Genomic DNA, 10,063 nt, shown 5'->3' with positions numbered 1-10,063 from the left:
AAGAAGGGAAGAAGGGAAGAAGGAAGGAAGGAAGGAAGGAAGGAAGGAAGGAAGGAAGGAAGGAAGGAGGGAGGGAGGGAGGGAGGGAGGAAAAAGGAAAGATGGCAGGCAGGCTGAGGGAATAGGAGGGGAGAGAAAAGGGGGAATACCACTGTGTCTATGGTATTTTATGATCCCACACATCTTTGAGTAGTGACTAAAGCTTATTCCTCCACAATTAATGGCATGAACCTTGAAAAGTAAAATAAACCCAGGAGAGGTAATATATCTGTAAATGTGTTTAAGTTATTCTAAACTAATTATGTCAAGTATTGATAAAGGGGAGGGATAGAGAGCTATCCGGAAGGGAGAGAAGGGTGAAGGTTTTGAGGGCACATTACCCTGTTTATTTTTAACTCCTGACAGGCCAGTAGTGACTGTGAGCCCATGACCCAACCAACAGCAGATGCCCAGGATCAGAGTTCCCTCTAACCATCCGGGCAGGGAAGAGCCGTGGAGAGGCCGGTGCTCTCGCTTAACGGCTGTGCTGCGAGCTGCTCAGCCGGCGGGAGGCAGGGATGCCATTTCCCGGCCAGGCCCAGCCGAGGGTCATCAGTCCCGTCCTCCTGCTGAGGGGGGACCAGCACAGGGGACAGGCCTGAGCTGAACAGTAAAAGGCTTAAACAAACTGCTTGGGCAAATGGTGTAAACCTTCCTCATCTGCCCAGCTGGGATGACCACGCTCACCTGACAGGGTGGAAACTCAGGGAAACGGACGTGGCAGGTGTGCCACATCCTGCCATTCACTCGGTCCATTTGTCCCGAGTGAAGGGTGAGCAGCCAGGGACCCAGCCAGTGCTCTGCTCTTCCACAGCTGCCGATGCTCTGGACAATCTGTGCGTTCCCCCAGAAACGTACATGCTGAAATCCTAACCCCCAGTGTTCGAGTTTTCACAGGTGGGGCCTTAGGCAGGCGCTCAGGTCATGGGGGCGGGGCTCTCACGAAGCCGGTGGTGCCCTTATAACAGAATCCGCAAGAGCTCCCTAGCCCCTTTAGTGCCCTGAAGTTACAGTCAAAAGACAGTCATCGTGAGGAAGCAGGTCCTTACCAGACACTGGACCTGCCACTGCCTGATCCTGGATCTCCCAGTCTCCAGCACTGTGGCATCTAAGTGCCCATTGTCTGTAAGTCACCTGGTAGTTACTGCTTTTTTGTTACAGCAGCCCCAGTGGACAAGACGGGAAGCACATCACATTTGCGTTGCCCTGCAGGTCACGTCCTGGGCTAAAAAACAGCTTGGGCTTGCTAAGAGCATCCCTCTCCCCCGACTACTCATTCCCCCCCACCCCACCGCCGGGAGGGTTCCCACCGTGGGGTCAGTCGTGGGCTTTTCATTCTGTGGGATTCAAGGCACCATCAGGGGGCATGCTGAATGTTGAGGCCCAGCACTGACAGTGGTGGGTGGGTCCACAAAACAAGTTGGGGTGTGTGTGTGTGTGTGTGTGTGTGCGCGCACGTGCACACATGCACATGCATGTGTGTGCGCGCGCGTGCACACATGCACATGCATGTGTGTTTAGTGGGAGGGGACAGAGTGAGATGCAAAGGAGCGAGGCCCTCGATGAACCACGAACTGTCTCCCGCACACTGACCCCTGCATTCGGAATGTTCACTGGTTCTCCACATTTAGTGAGGGGAAAAAAAAACGAGTCGCTGACACACCGTATAAATCTAACTTTTCTAAGGGCACTTTATGTTATTAAACCTTAATGAGAAAAGCCTGAGCAGAGGAGCAGCCTAGCTTATTAAGCTCATTTTTTGCTCTATTTGTCATTTCATAAAGAGATTCCTATTCAAAGCCTGCACGACAGAGAAGAAGTGCTCATTCTCCTTTGTGGAGTAATATGTTTTGTTTGCTTTAAATTGGGTTTGCATTGGGCCTCGGAAGGAGGGATGTCATTAAATCCTGATCTGTGATGTTGGCAAGCCGCCATCCGAAAGGCCTGTGTTACTTCCCGTGGCAGGGTTCAAAGAGAAATAACAAATGCCAAAAATAAGATTATGGTTTTGCTTGATGTGTTGATTTATAATGTTTTCATCAACTTACAAAAAAATCATAAAATTAGGAAGGTAAAGAAGAAGGGCATTAATTTTTGATAGGGAGACTTGTTCCCCCACTTAAAAGATTAGAAAATCCTAAGACTAGAAAGATAAAGAAGAGATTAATCCTAGATAGGCAGATGCCCCCCACTTAAGGTACGGAGACGCTGTGTGTGTTTTTCTGTGAAGATGCACACGCGCAAACCCATAAACACGTGTGTGTGCTGTGAAAATGGTGTCACACCTTGTGCATAAATATGCATCCTGCTCTTTTCCACGTAGTCATGTGTCATTGCCAGTTCTCCAGCCATCGAATGTTATTTGAAAACAAGATTTTTAAGGCTGAAATGGCTACACGCTCCCTATCATAGATCAGACATAAACCATCGTTCACTAAAAGCCCTGTTTTTTATTGACCACCATTTTAAGTAATGTGTGAAAATTTATGTTTAAACATATATTGGGGGTCTGATATCTCTTCAGATATTCAAAGACGGGCCCACCTCAAAGGTTTCGGGAGCCTTGTGAAACGTCCCCTGTGACATTTCTCACTGTGGGACTCCTTCTCAGAGGGGCCGAGGTCATGCCACGTGAGGTGCCCTTTGCACATTTTTATATCAGTGTTAGTGTCTGTATGGTTAGATATGTCTCTTTTTAATTTAAAACTATTTGCCCTTCCTTATGTTTGTTTGCAATTTTTTTTTTCACCAGGCATTGCATTTATTCACTCTTCCAAAGTTCTCAATTCTGGTTCACTTATTCCCCTTTTGCTGTCTGCAGCTTACCTAAGAATTCAGGCAGTTGAGTAATTTGTTTTGATATCCGACAGATCACAAACAGTTTAGTGCTTTATCTACGTTTTTCTTCACTATGTCTTTGCGTTTATTCTTTCAGATGAAATTCAGAATCAACCTGAAAAGCTTCCCCACCAAGTCAGTATGTTGCTGAGATCATGCTGAGCCCACACATTCCTTGGGGAATGCCTGTTCTCCAGACCCTAGCACTTGGGAGCATGCACTTCCTACGCGGGGCTTTAAACCTGCCCTTTGCTGTTTCCCAGTGGTGTGACCCTGGGCAAAGGACCAGACCCCCTTCCACCCACTTCCTCCTCAGGACTCCAAGCCCACGGACACAGGGAACATAACTAGGGCAATCCAATTCATTTAAAAATCCAAGTTAGATTCTTATTTTATGTTTCCCAGAAGATGGCTTTCATGTGGTATAAATATGTTTAAAATTTAAAAACAGGAAGAAAGCATTCGTGGACAGTAAACTAATTAAGGATCAATGAGACTTAGAGTCTAAAAGCCACAGAAGAGCTCATTAAAAGGAGGGGTGTTATAGCTGATTATCTAAATATGTAAGGAGTTCATCACCAACACTCAAAGCAAAATTAAAAGGGGTGTGACAAACTGGAAAACTCATTTGCCTATGATGTTTAGGTTAGGCTACAGTTATAATATTCCGAATTTCTGAAATTACCTGTGGTAAAATCTAGTTACAAAAATTATGTATCTCAAGGATAGCATTGTTATTTTCAGCCTTATGTAATAGTGTAACTTGCTTACATCAGTCTCTGGATTGGGGTCAAAATACTTAACGATCTTTCCATTGGAAATAACTGGTAGTGGAGAAAAGTTTTCGTTAGTTGTTACAGTGTCAAATGACAAACAATACTATCTTCATTTTGCAATATATTGAGTTTGCTGGTGCTATTTTAAAACAGTGAAGCAGCAGCCTTGCAGGAAAACAAGAAAGTTTAATAATAAAACACCCAACTTCTTTATATTCTTTATTATTTATTATTTATCTTCTTGAAAAAAGATAAAGAATAAAAATTACATAAATAAAACCTCCACCTTGCTTCCCCTGCAAAATAAAAGGCCCTAGATTTCAAGGCAAAATTTCTCTGCCTTGAGTCTCAAGAGTCTATTTGGAATATTTTTTTTAAAGAAAGGAAAAATATAATTTTCCTCTCTTCTAAGTTCTTTGTGTCTCCCTTTAATGAGTGCTCTTGGAGGCCATTAATGCGGTAGAGTCGGTGGAGATTGGGCCTTGGTGTGAAGGAAGGAACCAGACTTCCATACGTGTGTTTCAAACCTTCAGTCACCTAACAAAACTGACCACGTGTGCACTGACCTCCTCCCCACTCTGAGCCAACAGAAGGGAAGCCCATGGTCTACCGCTGCCGAGCCTAAGGGTGGGGAAGGAGACTCGACAGTGGACAGACATATACGGTCCCTGAGTTACCAAAAAGCACACTTCAAAGCCCATGAGTTGGTGCAAGTCACCCAGGAGAGATTTCTCCCAGGCCTTCGCTGTCCTCCGTCAGAAGAACCTCTGGAAACAAAGGGAAGAAATGAAGGCAGTCTTACCGAAATGGAATTATTGGTGGAATCAGGACTAGCATTAAGCATTCAGAAAATTATTTTTTTAACATGCAGTTTTAATCTGATAAATCTGACAACCTGTAAAATGTATGTCAAAGACAATCCTATCCCCATGGGTCCTATGTAATGAACAATGAATACATTTTAACTTTGCAGTGAGCAAAGCCAAATTCAAATGCCTCCACCCTGGCCTGTGTGGCTCAGGTGGTTGGAGCTTCCTCTGGAAAGGTCTCGGGTTCCATTTCCGGTCAGGGCACATACCCAGGTTTTGGATTTAGGTTCAGTCCCGGTTGCGGCGTGTGACAGGGGCAACCAATCCACGTTTCTCTCCCACATTGATATTTCTATCTCTGTCTCTGTCTCTCTCCCTCCCTCTCTCTGAAAGCAATGAAAAACCATCCTCGGGTGAGGATAAAAAAATTAATATGCCTCCAATCCGCAAGAGCTTCAGAATTGTCAAAAAAGTGACCTGAGAAGTACGAGGTCCTGCTTCTATTCATGAATCAATTTGAGGCGTCTTAATTAAATTGTCCTTTGAGCTCCCAGAAGGTGAGCTGAGACCGTAAGGCACAACTTGAACAAAGTTCTCCAACAACTACAATGTCAACAGGGGGAAATAACCTCTGGATCTTTCCAAGATAAAAGGAAAATGGAATTCTCTTGTACTACGCATTTTCTGTTGGGAGGACTAACATGTGGAAAAATAATTAAATGTCTTTGGGGTTCTTGTTCCACAAGGCAGAATTAGACTGAAGTTTTAGGAAGGAAGGTTTTTAAAAGTATAAATTTGTCCTAGTTTCCCCCAAATCACACTAGCATGAAAGGGTCCGGGGGGAACCACAGAGGTGACGAGCTGAGAGCGGTCAAGCCGCTGCTAAGGATGCAGGCAGTGATCCAGTGGTTTGCACTGAATTCACATCCACAGTAGAATCACTGGCCCCTACGTTCTCGGGTCTCCTGGGGGTGCATTTGTCTGCTTCTGGCCTTGGGCTTGCCAGTCTCTCATGCTGTGACCTCAGTTTGCCACAGGGTGGCCTTGACCATCAGATCTTCTTCTCTGCCACCTCTGCTTCATTCTTAACTTCAGGGCTACCACATTGCTCTAGTTGGACCTCCGTCTGCCTGTGAAAGAGGGGGAGGTTCTTCCCAGCATTATGATAACTTCTTTACAAGCAAACCCAAAGAGTAACCTGGCTCTTGTCACTTTCATCCATTCATTTAACGTGCATTCAACAAATATTTAATTAGCATCTACCCCATGCCAGACTCTGGGGTTGGAACTGGGGGCACAGTGAAGAGCAGGACACTGATGCTCCCTGACTCTGTGGAGCACATCTCGTGTTGCCATTATCTTCCTTTCCCAATAAACTTCAGGTAATCTCCTCCGGTTCAAAGAATCCTCTGACTGGCACTTTCTAGGCTAGTGCTCAAAGCATTGATTCCTGCCCTGGCTTGTGTGGCTCAGTTGGTTGGGCATCATCCTCCAGACCTAGAGGTCGCATGTTCGATTCCCAGTCAGAGCAGAAGCCTGGGTTGCAGCTTTGGTCCCCAGTCAGGGCACGTGCAAGAGGCAACTAATTAGTGTTTCTCTCTCACATCGATGTCTCTCTCTCTCTTCCTCCCCCCCTTCCCTTCTCTCCAGCATCAATACAAGAAAAAACACACACATTCATTCCCACCCAGCCTCTCAGAACCCTCTTTTCTCTTTACCTTGGAAGGTACCTCCTGCTTACCCAGGTGCTTTCCGCTGCCCCCATGCCTTTTTCTGCTCATCTTTCTCAGATGTTTCAGTCACCAGGTCCCAGAAACCCACCCTGCATTCCATCGCTCAGCATTTTCCCAAGAACCATTGGGGGTCAGTATGAAAACGGAGTGCCATCAGCCCTCGTGGGCCAGCATTCCATTGATTATGGGAGGATATGAGCTAGTATTCAGCCTTCAGAGCTGAATAGTCTCTGTGATCAAAAATTTCACAGGCAGCCCTGGCTGGCGTAGCTCAGTAGATTGAGTGCAGGCTGCAAACCAAAGTGTCACAGGTTCAATTCCCAGCCAGGGTACATGCCTGGGTTGCAGGCCATAACCCCCAGCAACTGCACATTGATGTTTCTCTCTCTCTCTCTATCTCCTTCCCTTCCCTCTCTAAAAAATAAATAAATAAAATCTTTAAAAAAAATTTTCACAGGCAATGGGTGGTTGAAGTTCATGGTTAAAGTAATAGAGGATGCATTTCATATGTTTTGCACACTTTTCCTCATAGCTAAATAGTAAGGAACTCAGGAGCAATGTTAGAAAAGTGTAATAAAACCAGTTTTCTACTTCCCATCCTACACAGTTTATGTACTGTTTAGGGAGCTTTGAAAACGGGAATGCTTCAGCACAATTGGGGTGAGCTCTAATGGGTCTCCAGCTTAAAAGGAAAAGGTATCTAATTAATTTCTTTACCCTTTTCCCTTTAGGATAGTGCTTTTGTCATTCCTAAACATCTTGCATTGCAGGAACAACCAGCATTCCCGTTTCTCTTAAGGAGCTTTCTGGTCAAAATATAGTCAGAGCCATAGTTATACCTTGTGCATAGTTGCACACTCTGTTCACGCTGGAAAAGACAGCTGTGGCTCTGAGCAACGTTCTCCAGGATCGGGGGCTGGAACGCCCGATCTCGGGCTGATGAAGGAGCACGTCCGACCAGCCCGTATCGCAGCACCGTATCACCAAACGAGACCCTGATAACAAACACCTCTGAACGGGGCTCAAAGGTCAGGCCCATTTGTCCCGTCGGTCTCAGAATTACCTCTTTTCCATACTATGGCCCGTAGGCAGGGGGAGTGCGTTTGCAGAACTGGAAGACACTGAGAAAGATGTTGCAATACGGACAGGGCAGGGCCCGAACAGCCACAAACCTTTATTGTGTTACATTAAACAGTTGTAATCTTCTGAGCCGGATTGACTTGCTTACTCCCAGGGTGAGAGGGGGCTTGTGAAGTCGGCACAATTGACTGGAGATGCGCAGGCAGAACCATGGAATCCAGAGACCTCAGAGGAGTAACAGCTGCAAACGGGACATAAGAACGTCCCGGCAATGACAACAAAGAAGAGTGCTGGATGGACCGTCTTGAAGGCACGGGCATAGAAAACAATCCCTAGGAAGTATCCTGACCCTCTGCAGTGACTCTGTGGCCTGAAGGCAGAATCGCCTAAGCGGAAGAAACAAAGCCATGCACCCAGGAATTCTGGGTTTGTCAGCAAAGGCAATGCAGAAATAGGATACGAAAAGTTTTCCCAGACAAAAGAAAAGGGCAGCTGATCCCAGCCTGATAGATGCTAACCTGCCTGAAGGGAGACTATGGAGACAGAACAGACTCTTGGTTGGCCAAGAGTGTAGGAAAATGGGGATCGCAGAAAGGAAAATTGGCATTGTGTTCTCAGCCCCACCCAGGGAGGGAGGCTGCGAATCTGGAAGATTCACCACAGTCCACATGTCTTTCAAGTGTGTTGGCCAACAGTGTGTTGGCTCAGAACGCCTTTAGAGTCAGATTAACCAGGACCGTAGCTCCCCCACAGACTTACTCGCTTCCTTATTCACTGACATACTTGCTTTCTTGAGCAAGATACTTACATTCTCTGAGGCTTCTTCATATGTAAAATCAAGATAACAATAGCAAGTTTTGCTGTCCCTTCTTTAGGGGCACACAGTGAGACTCTATGTTCTAACCTCTCCCTAAGTTTTGGGAGTGGCCCTAGGACCAGTTTCTAGCCAGTAGACCATAAGCAGAAGTGGTGTGCAACTCTTCCAGGCCCGACCCATAAAAATGCCCCATATGCAGTCTCCGACCCTGTTTATGCCCCCACTGGCTGGGGGTGACAGAGCTCCCAACACCTGGATCCCTGGGTGACCGTGTGGAGCAGATCCATTTACCAACCTGGAATCACCTTAACCTCATTGCGTGAGAAAAAAGTAAATTCTATTTGGCAAACCGTTACTTCTTTAATTTCTAAAAAATTAAATTCTATTGGGTAAACCACTATGCATCTTAATTAATATATGAGTAATTGTTTTGTTGCAAGAAGTAGAAGAGATGGATCCATAAAACATACAGGATAGTGCTGGGCACAGACAATGTGCTGAAAATTTGTAGCTCCTATTTCTATTTTGAGCTAGACCACACTTCTTTGAGGCTGGCGCAGATGTGAAGAGAGCAAAATTGAAAAGTCAGATGCAGCTGTTATTTCTTTTATTGTTTTTTCATTGTCATAATAGCAATAGACACTCCATCTGTGGTAGAAAGAAATGGTGCAGATATGCTGGCGTGAATTCACATGTATCTGATACCTCTTCTGCCTCTCAAGTGGTACATCCAAGGTTGAGTGAGCTGGCAGCCCACACAGAGAGAGGATTGTCGAGTCAAAAGAGCCCAGAACTGCACACGCACTGTCTTCCTACCTTTTAGCTCGGGTTAGGAGGTGACGAGGAGGGAAGGGCTACATCAGATCACTTGTCTAAGATGTCATTTGAAATTAGGTTTACATTTCCTTGCTGAACCACAGTTATGTAATTTTCTGAGTTATATGTTTTATTTCATACCATTCCACTCAGTCTACCAGAGATTTCAATGCACTAGGGCAGGCTGTACCCTACCACACTCTACTGTCTTTCTCCTTCCATATAAATTCCTCACTTTCCAAACTAACATGCATTCCAACGTAGCTCCCTTGCCCTCTATAACTGAAAACTAAAGCCCAGGAGGGAGGACACAAGCATCGGGCACAAGAAAGGAAATCCACTTTACAAATGAATATAGTCAAATATTTATCCATCAGCCACGTATCAATGACTCTTTACCCTAATCCTGCATTTTTTCTTTTGTGGCATTTACAAATATCTGAAATTTTATTTTTTATTTGCTTGGTTATTATCTACCTCTTCCCACTGATGTGAGCTCTAGGAGAACAGACTTTATCTTGCTTGCGATGATATCCCAGCATCCAGAACAGTGGCAGTCAGAAAGTAGACACAAAGAAGCATTTTTTCCAAATAAATAAATGAATTTGTAGAATGAATGGAGGTTTGTCATAGGATGGTTTTCCTGGATCTCTTCAATTCTGATCAAAGAATTTCTAGACCAAAAAAAAAAAAAAAAAAAATCTAATCCCCAGGCCCCAGACCAGATCTGGCACCAAGATCAGGTTTCTCTGTGGGTGCCTGTCCAGCCCTCCAGACAGCTGGAACCTGGAGGCAAAGCGACTCCAGGCCACACAACCAAAACAGCGCCAGAGAGTGGAAGCTCATGCACCATCTCTGTGGAGACGAATCTAGCTTGTCGCCACTCTATTGTATCGTAATTCATCGTTTCCACTTCCGGGGTCAGGGAAAGAGGAGGGCTTGGGGGATTTCTTAGCCGAGAGGAGAGATGCTGAGATGAGACAAAACCTGCTCAGGAAGAGAAGTCTTGTCAAATGCGTCATCTCGTGTCTGTTTTGGTTAGGGCCACTACACTGACGCTCCTTGGGGGATGCTCTGCAGTGAAGGGCTGTGTGGGGCCTCTCAGATTATCCTCACGGACAAGAAGGCAAATGGTGGGTGAACTGGCATGGGATG

This window comes from Phyllostomus discolor, chromosome 8 (genome assembly GCF_004126475.2).
Source record: "Phyllostomus discolor isolate MPI-MPIP mPhyDis1 chromosome 8, mPhyDis1.pri.v3, whole genome shotgun sequence".
Lineage (NCBI taxonomy): Eukaryota > Metazoa > Chordata > Mammalia > Chiroptera > Phyllostomidae > Phyllostomus > Phyllostomus discolor.
This window is presented reverse-complemented; position numbering follows the sequence as displayed.